Raw genomic sequence first — 15001 nt, 5'->3', positions numbered from 1 at the left:
ATAAATGAAAGAACTTTTAGATTTGTTGGAATCCATACTAATGCTTATTAATATGGTTGATGATGGCATGATAAATATCAAGAGAAGCTTTGTAGCTAAGATTTATGGAAGTGAAATTCTCACCCAAAAGAACGTATAGACTCATAAAAGCTTTGGAGCCAAGTTTTATGGAAGTGAAATTATTACCCTAATGAACGCTTAGACTTGTCGTGTAAACTTGGAATATATTACATATTACACATTTTTTTTTCTAGCAATTGGAATATGTTTTGGATTGAACTTATTATTGAAGTTATAATATTATGAATTCCACATTTACACTTTTATCAAGCTTTTATTTTATATATTTGTAGATCATTTGATTTATGCCGCACAAGTTTTTATTAGATTGTGGCAAAAAATTGTGCCACTAAAACTAATATGGATATGTAACTAAGATTATTTTTTAAAGACATAAAAATTGTGCCACAAAAGTCTATTTTTTATACTGTGGCAAAAAAGAAAAATGCCACTAAGGCTCATAAACTTTGTGCGGCATATAAAAAAAATGCCACTAAAAGGCTTTAATGTCACCGCTTCTAGTGGCACTTTTTTTGTGTGCCACACATTCTTAAAGTGGTCTTTAGTGGCACTTTTTTTTCCTTTTAGTGATATTTTTTGTATGTCACTATATGGCATTTTTTTTGTAGTGTTTGGTCAATAAAAGGTAACGGAAAATGGTCTTTTGAAGTGGCTGCATTTTATTTCCTATAATTGATGCACACTCGCCACCCGGCTACCGGTCAGGTAGCGATTTGTTCACCACTTTCATCTTTAATTACCTGGATGCCTGACGTGAGGTCGAAGACTCACTCAAAAATAAACCAATTACAACTAAATAGATAGCTATAAGTGGGTGTCGAACACAGAAAGTTTGTGGAATATGTGTTACTAAAGTAGCTTAGCAATTAAACTAATATAAAAGTAAATGACAAAAAGTAATCTTCAAGTTGATTTTGATTGAGTTTTATGAACTAAAATAAACTAGCAAATAAGTTGTACACAATCGATTAAACAAGTATTCCTCTTGGAGTTCGGGTTATTACGTAACACTCTTGTTAAAGTTCAATGGATAAACCATAATATCCCGGTTTTTTGTAAATATAATTGTTTGTGATTAATCAAGAACTAAGTACACGGATTCCTAGAACGCGAGGTTGCTACTTGGTAATCAATCAATATGTTTAACCCTAATTCCTTCCACTAAATCTCAATTGTCAACGACACCAAGAACGTATAGATTGCAATTAGGTTTAAACGATATGGACAATTTCCAAACAATCACATAAACATCATGATTATCCTAACATAAACAATTAGACAATCAATCCAATGTTCAAGAACAATTAACATAAAGTGCATTGTAAATAACCTTACATCCAAGAGAAATACCAAAGAAATTAGCCACACATGGTTTGGTTGATCATCATTGCTTCAATTGTATTGTTCGTAAGAATCAAACACACAAACTAATGATTGTTATCACCAAAAACAATGTCTTGGACTCTAGAAATCGCCCTAGGGTCGTCCTAATTGAAAGATATCTCAAAAAACAACCAAAAACGGCCGAAAAGGTGGCCCAAACTCGGAAGTTATGAGTCGGACCGTGGTCCACGGTCCAGACCGTGGGCCACGGTCCATCCACGGTGCATAGAATGACCACGGTACGGTGAAAACTGTCATTTTGGAGCTGGGTTGACCGTGGTCCACAGTGTTGACCGTGGGCCACGATGGAGTTTTTGCTCATTTTCTTGTTTTCTTCATATCTTTCTCGTTTCAACTCCGTTTTCTTCGCCGTTTTCACCCACGTTCTCGTAATTTTATCCTCTACCCCCCTCCTACCTGCAAACATATGAGTAACCCTAGTCAACAAATTCCATGAAATTATGTTGGTTAAGCCAATGCATTTATATCTTTTAACTCGCTTAACGGCTTCCCTACGAGTCACTCGTCACATTCCCACACTTAACCGTTGCTTGCCCCCAAGCAACACTTCAAACAACAATTGTTTTCAAACTACAACCACCAAACATACCAACAATCCCGGTTTAGTCAAGGTCCCAAATCATACACCAATCCCTCATTATTAGAGGTTTGCATTAGTGTCACTTAATATTATATTTAAAACATAGAATTCTAGTCAACCTTAACATGCTTTATTTTTTACTCACACATAACACACCGTCACTCATTAACTCTCTTGTCGGTGATTGTTCCATATATTACAACAATACTCGATTCTCCTTGCATACGCTTGTACCATCATCAAATCTCCACCTATTCATGCTTTAACACAAATGCAAATCAAAAGATCTTAAACGGGTTGTAATGGGGCTAGGTATAAAGGTATGGAATGGGAATATTGAAAGTGGCTCTGGCGATCCGATCCGGCTTATTACATCAAAACTAAATGAACAATAAAATAAACGACTATATACATTACTAACTTGCATCACAAACTCGATACACACTACTTTGGACATTGAATCCCAACTTTTTCTTTCTTTTTTCTCTTTTTTCTTTTTTTTTTCTTTTTTTTTTCTTTTTTTTTCTTTTATTTTTCGAGTAAACATAATACTTAATACTTCCTATTGATTAGTACTATAACAATTACAAATACAAAGAAATACCTACTAAGCCGGATCGTCTAGCAAAATAACATCGGGGTTTGATCAAATAAAAAGAATGGGTCCAATAAAGTTTTCTAAGGGAACCAACCCCCCGCCCCTCTCATTGCCCACGCTCATATGTGTAATGTATGAGGCCCAACCCCTAAAACCCACACTCACGCTCATCCAGACGAGGCTTAAACCTAATTGCCTCTATCACTTTTGCACTTATGCCTAGCTAAGGTCTCAAAATGTATTGACAGTACAAGTTCAAACGGAGAATAACCAATCCATCACCGCTCTTTAATTTCCCAATACTCAAGTGAATATGGACATGTTATGCGGGTTATTATACCGAAAGCATGCTAACCTTGACTAAAATAGTACTCAACCTCATTTTTAAAACAACTAAGTGAACCTGACTTTCAAGGAATTATGACCATGAAAATGGACCAAAACTTTACCCCGCCATCTTACCACTTTCCGGTTTTCTTCAATTTTTTTTAAAAATTTTTGAAAACGAAAAATTCCCCCATCCCCACACTTGGGATACATTCTCCAATGTATGGGTTTGAGAAAATAAAACAAAGACATTACTATTTAAAACTCCACTTCCATTCATGAAAAACCCGTGTTGTCCCCAACATAGTGTCGTAGAGAAATCCCTAAGAATTTCCCCACACTTGGTTTTTGCTGAGATGGTAGCTTAAAATACCATTAATAACAAATAAACTAGAAATTATAAAGCAAAATAAAAATAAAAATATACAAAATGTACAATTACCACCTTTATGAAACATTTATGGCATTCAAGGTAGGTGACTGCCCCTCTCCCCTGCAGTCTTCTCATTATAAGCACGCTCTTTTTCAAGCAACTGTTGCCAGTCTTCCAGCAAACCAGGGTCAGGCCCGAACATCTTCATCGTCCACCTTGGATCATTTAAGTTAGGTGGATGTCTCACTCTCGTCTTCCTTGGTCGGCCACCTTTTTCTGCCACCTTCTCACTCTGTTAATGTTCAACTTTTTTCTTCTCAACTGACCCGTCAATCACAAAACACTCCATTTTCGTGTGATCCTTTCTCAAGGATACACACTTGTTAACAGAATCCGCCTTCAAGCTTTCCTTGTCAACAAGAGGGTCAGTTGTATTTTCAAATAATAATAACCATTTATCACGATTCCCACATTTAATTCCTAGGGTCCCCTTAGCACAATCAATTTCTGCAAGTGAAGTGGTGAGGAAGGGTCTACCCAATATGACCGTGGGTTGCATATTAGTTACATTTTTAGCATAATCAAGTACTAAAAAGTCAACCGGGTAACAGATATCCTCCACATGTACCATCACATTATATATCGTGCCTCGGGGAAGTGTATGGGTTTGATCCGCTAAAAGCACGGTGGTGTTTACTTTTTGTAGCGGACCAAACTCATACTGGTCATATAAACTACCGGGCATGATACTAACACAAGCTCCAAGATCTAGCAGTGCCCGATCAGTTTTAAATTCACCAATTTGGATTGATAAAAGGGGCAGTCCTGGGTCTTGAAGTTTACTCGGGATAATATTATTATCAACCCTCTCATCCCTTATTTTGGTTAATTTGTGATTTAAACATTTATCATAAGAACAATTTTCACAAAAAGATATTTCATTCGGTTGTAATTCAGAGTTATTTTGAAACAGTGTTTCATAATCACTCACATTTTCAGTGTCATCACTAATCTCTTCCACCACCACCTCAACAAACTGTGGTGTTGGATCAACTTGAACACTAGAAATTCCAAAATTAGGTAAAAGACTTCCGCATTGATATGCACATTGTTCTCCTTCTTTAAGCTCGAGCGGTTTTTCTTCAAATTCTCAACATCAGTTGCAAGTTGACCCATTTGAGTGGTCAACGATTGAATGGCTTTGTCACGGACTTCATCCTTTTGCATGCGCACTTCATCAAGTTGATTTCTCCTTTGCATGTCTTGTTGTATCATCCTAAGCATATCCATGACTTCATTCCCACTTGAAGAACTTTGATGTGTTGTAAAACACACGTATTTTCCGCACCTTTTATCTACGTAATATATTATATTTTATGTGTTTTTACTCGTTTTAGATAGGTTTTACATACATTTATTAATCTTGTAGGTTTTGGGTAAAAGAAAGGAAGAAACCGGGACTTTTCAAGCTTTTTACGAGCCTTTTACGCATACAAGTTCAAGACAAAGCTCAAGGCCCGACCCGTATGCATCATGGAGGCCCAAGACCATATTATATTATATTATATAAAAAAATAAAACCCTAATCAGCCAAGAGAGCTGCTGATCGGATACAGCAGCACAACAGCAACACAACAGCAGCCAACAGCAGCAACAATAGCAGCAGCAACAGCAGCAACCAACAGCAGCAGGAAGAAAAGAAAAGAAAAAAAAAGTGTTGTTCGGCTAGGGTTTCATCGTGTGACGGCTAGGGAAGGAAGAATACACAAGAATCTAGCCTCGGGAAGGTTCGACATCAGTTTACACAGCAAGGAACGGCCGGGAATTCATCATATATCCTTCATTTTTTCACATTGTTCATTACTTTGATTATCTTGTTCAATTGTTTACTAGTTTTTGCAATTGATTGGTAGATTGAATTGTTTATGAGTATTGTTGATTGTTGAATGATATTTGAGATGATTAGTAGGAGTTTTATGATGTTTTATTTGATCAATAGCTGCTGTCCAAAAACTATGTTCGGCTAAACTTGTTAGTTCTACCTAGGGAAGATGAAAATTGTTGAGTTTTGATGAGTTTAATGGATTGTTTGATTAATGGACTTGAATTGCTATTGTAAAGTTTGATTTAGACATGAAATAGGTTGTGTTTAGTGGCTGGAAATTTTAGTGATTCATTGCATAAACCCCGTGTGTTGATTTATTAGTTTTGTATTGATTGATCGGTGCATTGTTTGATTCTAGACTTTGTGTTTAGGGTTTGTTTGCGGTAGGTACCACCGTAGGGTTTTGTTGCGTGAATTTGTGATTAAAGTACAGCGGTTAAACATCTTTCTTGAGACCGAGAGGTGACAGGAAGTAGGGTCGTCACATTGCCTTTGCATGCTAGAATAGGGATTGCGCGAGAGCGAGTTCGTTTCTTGTCAGGTTTAGGTATTTGAGCGACTAGTTGATCTATTTTGGTTTAAGTTGAATTGTTCCTCTATCCTTGGTTGTGTAGTATTCATTACCATTAGGGTCTAGTGTTGCTGAGACCGAGAGGTGATCCTTCATTAGAACACGTTAGCAATTATTTCTTGGTTTGGTCGTTTTAGGCGAATTTGAGTAGTTTAGGCTTGTTGAGTGAGACCGAGAGGTGATCCAGTGAGCCCGAGCGATCCTTAGTCGTGTCATCTTTAGGGACCGGTGTCTTGAAGTTATTCAATCCATTAGCATGTAAGGCCTACAATTTGATTCAGACCTAGGTAGACGTTTTTCTCCATCCAAAGTCACTTCAGTTAGTTTTCCTTTAAGTTTTCTATTTTTGGTAAGTTTTGTCAGTCAGTTAAGTAGTTCAGTTAAGTATTTAAAAATCAAAAATCAATATAATATTATTTTAAGGTAAGTCTTGTCTAGGGTTAGTGATCTTTAGCGTTCTAACGTGTCCACGTGTTCGATACTCGGACTTCCTAAGTCTATACTACTTGCGATCGGTACACTTGCCGGTTGTGTGTGGTTTTAGGATTTTCGTTTTAATATTAAAGCTTAGTTGTGAGGGTCATTATTATAGGGTTATTAGACACACATCAAGTTTTTGGCGCCGTTGCCGGGGACACGGTTTTAGGCGTTTTGAGAGCAATCCGAGTTAGGACTTATCTTTTTTGCTACTTGTAATTATTTTTGTTTTATTTTGTTTATTTGTTAGAATAGTTTAGATAATATTATTCCTAATTATAGTTATATGTGACAGACTCGATCTCTAGGACCACCCGACACGGAAGCATTTCCCGAGCCAGAGAGAGTTTCCTGAGAGACGTCGTCCCGTTTCACCTTCATCCACTTCTTCATCCGTTGACCCCGACGATAGGGATAGGATCATGGGCGACATTCCACCACCGAGGAGGACAGTTGCGGACCGGGCCCGGCCGGCCAATGCTGGCGCGAGATCCAGCATCGCACCACCCGCCATTGCAGATCCCGTCGAACATTCTGAATACCATTGCTCATTCTGCTCAGTTTCACGGGTTGCTTCATGAGAACCCGCACTCTCATCTCACTCGCATCGTGCGTATTTGCGACACTTTCCATCTTGCGGGCGTTTCCGAAGACGCCGTTAAGCTCCGCGTCTTTCCGTTTTCTCTCGCTGATCAAGCGAGTCTGTGGCTCGAGTCCCTCCCACAGGGCTCTATAGCTACTTGGGCTGCCATGCAGACCCAATTTCATGAAAAATACGATCCTCCGGCTAAGGCCGCTCGTTTGCGTAACCAGATACATTCTTTCCAAATGGAGGACACAGAGGGTTTTTACGAGACCTGGGAAAGATTCAAGAATCTATTAGCATTGTGCCCGAACCACGGCTTGCAAGATTGGGTAGTCATCAAAAAGTTCTATAATGGAGTGACGTACGCGACGCAGAGTATGCTCGACACGGTGGCGGGAGGAAATCTATTGACAACCAAGGACCCCGACGAGTGTATCGCTTTACTCAATGGGCTAGCTATGAGTGGGTACCAGAGACCACCCGCCAGAGGAGGTAAGACCGTCGATTCCATCTCACGAGGCATGCATTCGGTGGACACGACCACCGCACTGACGGCACAAGTCGAGGCATTGGCGAAGATGGTGAAGGATATGCAGACGAAGAACAAGTTGTGTGATCTCTGCAGAGGGGCGCATGATACCGTTCAGTGCCCAGTCAGTTCCCAAGAGGAGGCCGTAGACTTCGTAGGAAATCCAAACCGAAATCCAAATTCTTTCAATTCGTATAATTCGGGATGGAGGGGAAATCAGAACTCCAACTGGAGGAGCGGCAACCAGTCCGGTTATCAGCAGCGTCAGAGCTTATTTCAGGATGCCGGTGAGGGAGCGAGCAGTGGGGAGATGAAGCCCACTTTGGAGGAGATGATGGCGCAACAAACGCAGAAGCTGTCAAAACTTATGTCACGAGAGGATTCCCGACACAAAGAGATGCAGGAGAAGCTAGAGAGCACGACCAGTTCATGAGGAATCAGGGAGCGTCAATTCAGAGTCTCGAGCGGCAGATGGGAGAGATAGCGAGTAGGTTGAACGAGAGGCCGCAGGGTTCACTACCAAGTAACACCGAGTAGAACCTAAATGGATTCGCCAAAGCTGTGACAACGAGGAGTGGTGCAGGGGCACGAGAGGAGCCCGGGATTCAGCAAAGAGGAGTCGTCGAGGAGCTTGTAATTGTAGAGGAGCAGGTGGATGAGGAGATTCAGATGGAGTCTCCAACGGCCCAGGTGCATAGGAGAAGCAGCTCAGGGAGTTCAGCACAGGCCGAGAGACAGCAGCTACCAAGCAAGCTGCCGAGAGTCTACAAGCCCAGAGTACCATACCCCGGAAGACTCCGCCGAGACAGAGATGAGGAGCAGAATTCCAAATTTCTTGATCTTTTGAAGCAGCTTCACCTTAACATTCCATTCCTTGAGGCACTGACTCAGATGCCTAAACACGCGAAGTTCCTCAAGGATATCCTTTCGAATAAGGTGAAGCTTGCTGAGGTCGCTTCCATCCCATTGAGTGCTAGCTGTTCTGTTGTCTTACAACGGAAATTACCGGAAAAGATGGCCGATCCAGGGAGTTTCACGATTCCCTGCATCTTGAGTGATGATACGGTTATTCATGTGATGGCCGATCTCGGTGCCAGCATTAATCTCATGCCGTATTCTGTGTATCGCAAGCTGGGTTTAGGCGAACCGAGGCCTACCAGGATGAGTATCCAGCTTGCTGATCGTTCTGTGAAATACCCTCGAGGGGTGGTCGAGAACACGCTGGTTCGTGTCGACAAGTTCATCTTCCCAGTGGACTTTGTCATTCTGAAACATGAACGATGATGATAGCGCACCACTTATTTTAGGCCGACCATTCCTTGCCACTGCACAGGCGTTGATCGACGTCTGCGAAGGTAAGTTGATTTTGAGAGTTGGGGATGAGAACGTCACCTTTGACGTTCGACAGTCACTGAAACACCCCAAGTCTGCTGATGACTCACTGTACTTTATTGATACCATCATGGAGCATGTTGGGGAGTTTTTCAGCGAGATCTGTGGAGGATTTGCCTCTGACACTCAGATTCTTGATAGGGACATTCCGGAGATTGAGATGGTTGCAATGACCGACCAGTCAACGGAAGATGACGCCGAGTCACATCACCCTGAGTCTGAAGTGTCTGCTGAGATTGTACGTGACGATCCGATGGACCAACCTTCTGTCGAGAGCCCCCCTCCTTCTTTAGAGCTTAAGGAGTTACCTGCCCATCTGGAGTACGCGTTTTTGGATGAAGAGAGGTAGTTGCAGGTTATTGTCCCATCTGCTTTGACGGAGGTCGAGAGAGAGAGACTGTTGAGTGTGCTTCGAGAGCATAAGGAGGCCATTGCATGGAATATTATCGACATCAAGGGTATCAACCCTTCGTTTTACACGCATAAAATCCTCATGGAGGATAATTATAGGACTGTCGTTTAGCCGCAGCGGCGGCTTAATCCGAAGATGCAGGAGGTCGTGAAGAAGGAGATCATCAAACTCCTTGATGCGGGGATCATTTTCCCCATTTCTGATAGTTCGTGGGTTAGTCCAGTCCAAGTGGTTCCTAAAAAGGGTGGCATGACTGTCGTCACCAATGAGAGGAACGAGCTCATTCCCACTAGGACTGTGACCGGTTGGAGAGTCTGCATCGATTACCGCAGACTGAATGATGCCACGAGGAAAGACCACTTCCCTCTACCTTTCATTGATCAGATGTTGGAGCGTTTGGCAGGTAAGCAGTACTACTGCTTCTTAGATGGTTTCTCCGGGTACTTTCAGATTCCTATTGCTCCCGATGACCAGGAGAAAACCACGTTTACTTGCCCATACGGTACGTTTTTCTATCGACGTATGCCATTCGGACTTTGTAATGCTCCAGCCACATTTCAGAGATGCATGGTGGCTATATTTCATGACATGATCGAGGACTCCATGAAGGTGTTAATGGATGATTTTTCTGTATTTGGGAGCTCTTTCGATCGGTGTCTCTCCAAACTTGAGAGGATGTTGGCCCGATATGTTGACACCAACCTAGTTCTTAACTGGGAGAAGTGTCATTTCATGGTACGCGAGGGCATCGTTTTGGGGCATCGTATTTCGAGTTCGGGATAGAGGTCGACCGAGCGAAGGTCGATACTATCTCTAATCTTCCCCCGCCCACTTCCGTGAGAGCCATCCGGAGTTTTCTGGGTCATGCTGGGTTCTATCGCCGGTTCATTAAAGATTTTTCTAAGATTGCGAGACCCATGACCAAACTCTTGGAGAAGGATGCCCCATTCGTGTTTTTTGAGCAGTGTATTGAGGCGTTTGATCTTTTAAAAGACAAACTCATTAACGCCCCAATCATGATTGCTCCCGACTGGTCGCTTCCTTTTGAGTTGATGTGTGATGCGAGCGACTTCGCAGTCGGAGCGGTTCTTGGACAGCGGAAGGACAAACACTTCCATCCGATTCACTATGCTAACCGGACCCTGAATGGTGCACAGGAGAGTTACACCACCACCGAGAAAGAGCTTTTAGCTGTGGTGTTTGCATTCGACAAATTCAGGTCCTATTTTGTTCTGTCCAAGATGATTGTGTACACGGATCATTCTGCCATTTGTTATCTCTTTAGCAAACAGGATGCTAAACCACGCCTTATCCGATGGATCCTCTTGCTTCAAGAGTTTGATATTGAAATCCATGATAAAAAGGGGGCCGAGAATGTGGCGGCCGATCATCTTTCGCGTCTTGAGGGAGCTGAGTTAGGAGAGCCGGGGGTCAGGATCAATGACCACTTTCCGACAGAGAGTCTTATGTTTGTTTCGGCTCAGGATGAGGGTTTCCCATGGTTCGCCGACTTTGCAAACTATCTTGCTGACGGGGACTACCCGAAGATGTCTTACCAGCAAAAGAAGAAATTCTTTGATGATGTCAAGTTTTACCTGTGGGACGACCCGTATCTTTTTCGTATAGGTGCTAACCAGTTGATCAGGAGGTGTGTTGACGTTAAGGAGGGATGGCAGATTCTGAGCCATTGCCATGTTGGACCGACAGGAGGTCACCACGGTGCGAGTTTGACGGCAAAGAAGGCGTTTGATTGTGGTTTTTATTGGCCTTCGATTTTTAAGGATGCGCACGCGTTTGTGAAGAGTTGTGATCGTTGCCAGCGTGTCGGCAACATCTCGTCGCGAAATGAAATGCCCCAGAATGCTATTCAAGTTTGTGAGGTTTTCGACGTGTGGGGCATTGATTTCATGGGACCGTTTCCATCTTCGCGTGGGAACAAGTATATACTCGTGGCGGGTGATTATGTCTCGAAGTGGGTTGAGGCCAAGGCCTTACCCACTAATGATTCCCGAGTTGTACTCCGTTTTCTCAAGAGCCTTTTTGCTCGTTTTGGTGTCCCGAAGGCGTTGATCAGTGATAGTGGAACTCACTTCTGCAATGCGCAGATGGAGAAGGCGTTGCGTCGCTATGGGGTCACCCATCGGCTTGCAACCGCCTACCACCCACAGACTAGTGGGCAGGTAGAAGTGAGTAACCGGGGGATCAAACGTATTCTTTAGAAAACGGTTGGTTCGAATCGTCGGGATTGGTCCGACAAGCTGGATGACGCGTTGTGGGCCTTCCGTACAGCCTACAAAACTCCGACCGGTTCCACACCGTTTCGGATGATTTATGGGAAGGCCTGCCACCTGCCTGTTGAGTTAGAGCACCGTGCTTCTTGGGCCCTACAAAGGGTCAACTTCGATATGTCTGCCGCAGAGAGCACTCGTTTCCACCAGTTGCACGAGTTAGAGGAGCTGAGAGATCACGCTTACGCGCAGTCATTTAGGTATAAGGAGCGGACGAAGGAACTGCACGATAGGAAGTTGAAGGGTAGCAAGCAGTTCAAGTGTGGGGATTTGGTTTTATTGTATAACTCCCGGTTGAGGTTATTCCCGGGAAAGTTGAGATCCCGATGGTCGGGACCGTTCACTGTCACTAAGGTCTTCCCGTACGGCACTGTTGAAATAGAGGATAAAGGTGGGAAGTTTAAGGTGAACGGTCATAGACTGAAGCACTACATTGGCGAGCCGGTGACTGACCAGACGGTCGAGGTATTCTACCTTGACGCGCTCTCCGTGACTTAGATGCGACGGATGCACACTCGGGAGACTGCCCGAGTTGTAGAGTTTGTATTTATGTATTTGTGTGATGCTATCTGTTTTCTTTGTTTTTTCTATTTCAGGTTGTTCCAAGATGAAACCGCTCGTACTCAATCTCCATTTGAGTCGGTCGATTTAAGGAGTATCCTATATATAAAAAAATGTTTATTTCTTTATGTTTTTGTTTTCCGTATTGTACGCCGCTACATGCGAGCGATTTTGAGTTTTGCAGGTTATATTATACGCATGGTAGCTATGATGGCGTCTTGGAATAGGTTCTCCCGAGGTTGCGGCCCCGAATGAAATGCTATACGGTCGTTTGGACACCAATCTGCTGTTGAAGATTCTGCACACAAACCAGGGGAGTAACCCGTTCTTTGTTTTTACTCTTGTATACTTTATTTTTATTTTCTGTTTTATTTTTATTTTATTTTATTTCTTTTCCTTATACTCATCGAGGACGATTTCGTTCTAAGCGTGGGGATGGGGTTTATTTTACTTAGTTGTAAAAAAATTTTTGAAAAAAAATAAAAAATAAAATAAAATAAAAATTTGAAAAAATTTAAAAAATAGTCCCTTGAAAATTGTTTTCTCTACGTTAATCAGGAGATGATATTATTACCGAGTAGTGGTTATTTTATAAATTCTTGGTGGTTTCAAAAATATATATATAATAAATAAGAACAGTGCCCATTAGACCCGCACGTAATGTATGGTAACCGAACTGTTTGGACTCAGTAATCGTGTGTCGGTAGGCTCAGCCTTTGAGAATGAAAGGGCGGTTTGGTTGTTGACCTAATTGAACCTTTTAAATGGCCCGACTATAGTGGGAAACATCTTAGGGGTTTTGTTTGTTTAACTAAGCTCGTGACAGGACTAGAATGAAAAGCCGGGTCATACTCAAGCCTCGAGTCACATGATCGTCTGTATATTATTTGTATAATCTTTTGTATATGTGTCTATTCCTGTGAAGCTCCGTACTTTGTTGCGCGGTGGCGCAGACCTAAGCCTTGATGCATTTCTGTAGTTTCGTCCAACATGGTAAATAAAAAAAAAACAAAAAAAAAATGCAAAAAAGCCAAAGGCAGAAAAAAATTATTTTAAATCAAAACCACCATGAAGGAAACTACTGTCGGTCGATCTTGACCAAGCTAGAGTTTATAGGTTGTATATGAGTCAAAATGTTTTAATCATGTGGCAATAGGTTTAAATCAAGTTGGGGTGGCTCGACCCGGTAAAACCATAATGGAATTGGTGAATTGGCAACAGGGCTTTTAGGTGTGGGTTCCACTTAGTCATACAAATTAATAGAATTGTCACGCCTTATTTGCCTCGGTAAGTATTAGGGGCATGGGTTTAAAGTGGACAGCAATACCAGCAATCGACCTGATCTAGCTTATTAGGTGAAAGTTGGAAGAAATATCTGGGTAACGGGTCACTTGTTCTAATACTTAAAAAAAAAAGAAAAAAAAAATATTAATAATAATAATAAATAAATAAAACCAAGAGTTGTCGGTTGAACTCGGGTATGATCCTGTGTAGTATTCTTTTTCAGGGACGAAAAAGTCTTAAGTGTGGGGATATTTGATGTATTGTAAAACACACGTATTTTCCGCACCTTTTATCTACGTAATATATTATATTTTATGTGTTTTTACTCGTTTTAGATAGGTTTTACATACATTTATTAATCTTGTAGGTTTTGGGTAAAAGAAAGGAAGAAACCGGGACTTTTCGAGCTTTTTACGAGCCTTTTACGCATACAAGTTCAAGACAAAGCTCAAGGCCCGACCCGTATGCATCATGGAGGCCCAAGACCATATTATATTATATTATATAAAAAAAATAAAACCCTAATCAGCCAAGAGAGCTGCTGATCGGATACAACAGCACAACAGCAACACAACAGCAGCCAACAGCAGCCAACAGCAGCACAGCAGCAACAACAGCAGCAGCAACAGCAGCAGGAAGAAAAGAAAAGAAAAAAAAGTGTTGTTCGGCTAGGGTTTCATCGTGTGACGGCTAGGGAAGGAAGAATACACAAGAATCTAGCCTCGGGAAGGTTCGACATCAGTTTACACAGCAAGGAACGGCCGGGAATTCATCATATATCCTTCATTTTTTCACATTGTTCATTACTTTGATTATCTTGTTCAATTGTTTACTAGTTTTTGCAATTGATTGATAGATTGAATTGTTTATGAGTATTGTTGATTGTTGAATGATATTTGAGATGATTGGTAGGAGTTTTATGATGTTTTATTTGATCATTAGCTGCTGTCCAAAAACTATGTTCGGCTAAACTTGTTAGTTCTACCTAGGGAAGATGAAAATTGTTGAGTTTTGATGAGTTTAATGGATTGTTTGATTAATGGACTTGAATTGCTATTGTAAAGTTTGATTTAGACATGAAATAGGTTGTGTTTAGTGGCTGGAAATTTTAGTGATTCATTGCATAAACCCCGTGTGTTGATTGATTAGTTTTGTATTGATTGATCGGTGCATTGTTTGATTCTAGACTTTGTGTTTAGGGTTTGTTTGCGGTAGGTACCACCATAGGGTTTTGTTGCGTGAATTTGTGATTAAAGTACAGCGGTTAAACATCTTTCTTGAGAACGAGAGGTGATAGGAAGTAGGGTCGTCTCATTGCCTTTGCATGCTAGAATAGGGATTGCGCGAGAGTGAGTTCGTTTCTTGTCAGGTTTAGGTATTTGATCGACTAGTTGATCTATTTTGGTTTAAGTTGAATTGTTCCTCTATCCTTGGTTGTGTAGTATTCATTACCATTAGGGTCGAGTGTTGCTGAGACCGAGAGGTGATCCTTCATTAGAACACGTTAGCATTTATTTCCCGGTTTGGTCGTTTTAGGCGATTTTGAGTAGTTTAGGCTTGTTGAGTGAGACCAAGAGGTGATTCAGTGAGCCCGAGCGATCCTTAGTCGTGTCATCTTTAGGGACCGGTGTCTTGAAGTTATTCAATCCATTA

Source organism: Bidens hawaiensis, unplaced genomic scaffold, assembly GCF_021521415.1.
Source record: "Bidens hawaiensis isolate Kalapana, Puna unplaced genomic scaffold, B.hawaiensis_p1.1 tig00005806_1, whole genome shotgun sequence".
Lineage (NCBI taxonomy): Eukaryota > Viridiplantae > Streptophyta > Magnoliopsida > Asterales > Asteraceae > Bidens > Bidens hawaiensis.
Note: the sequence above shows the minus strand (reverse complement) of the source record.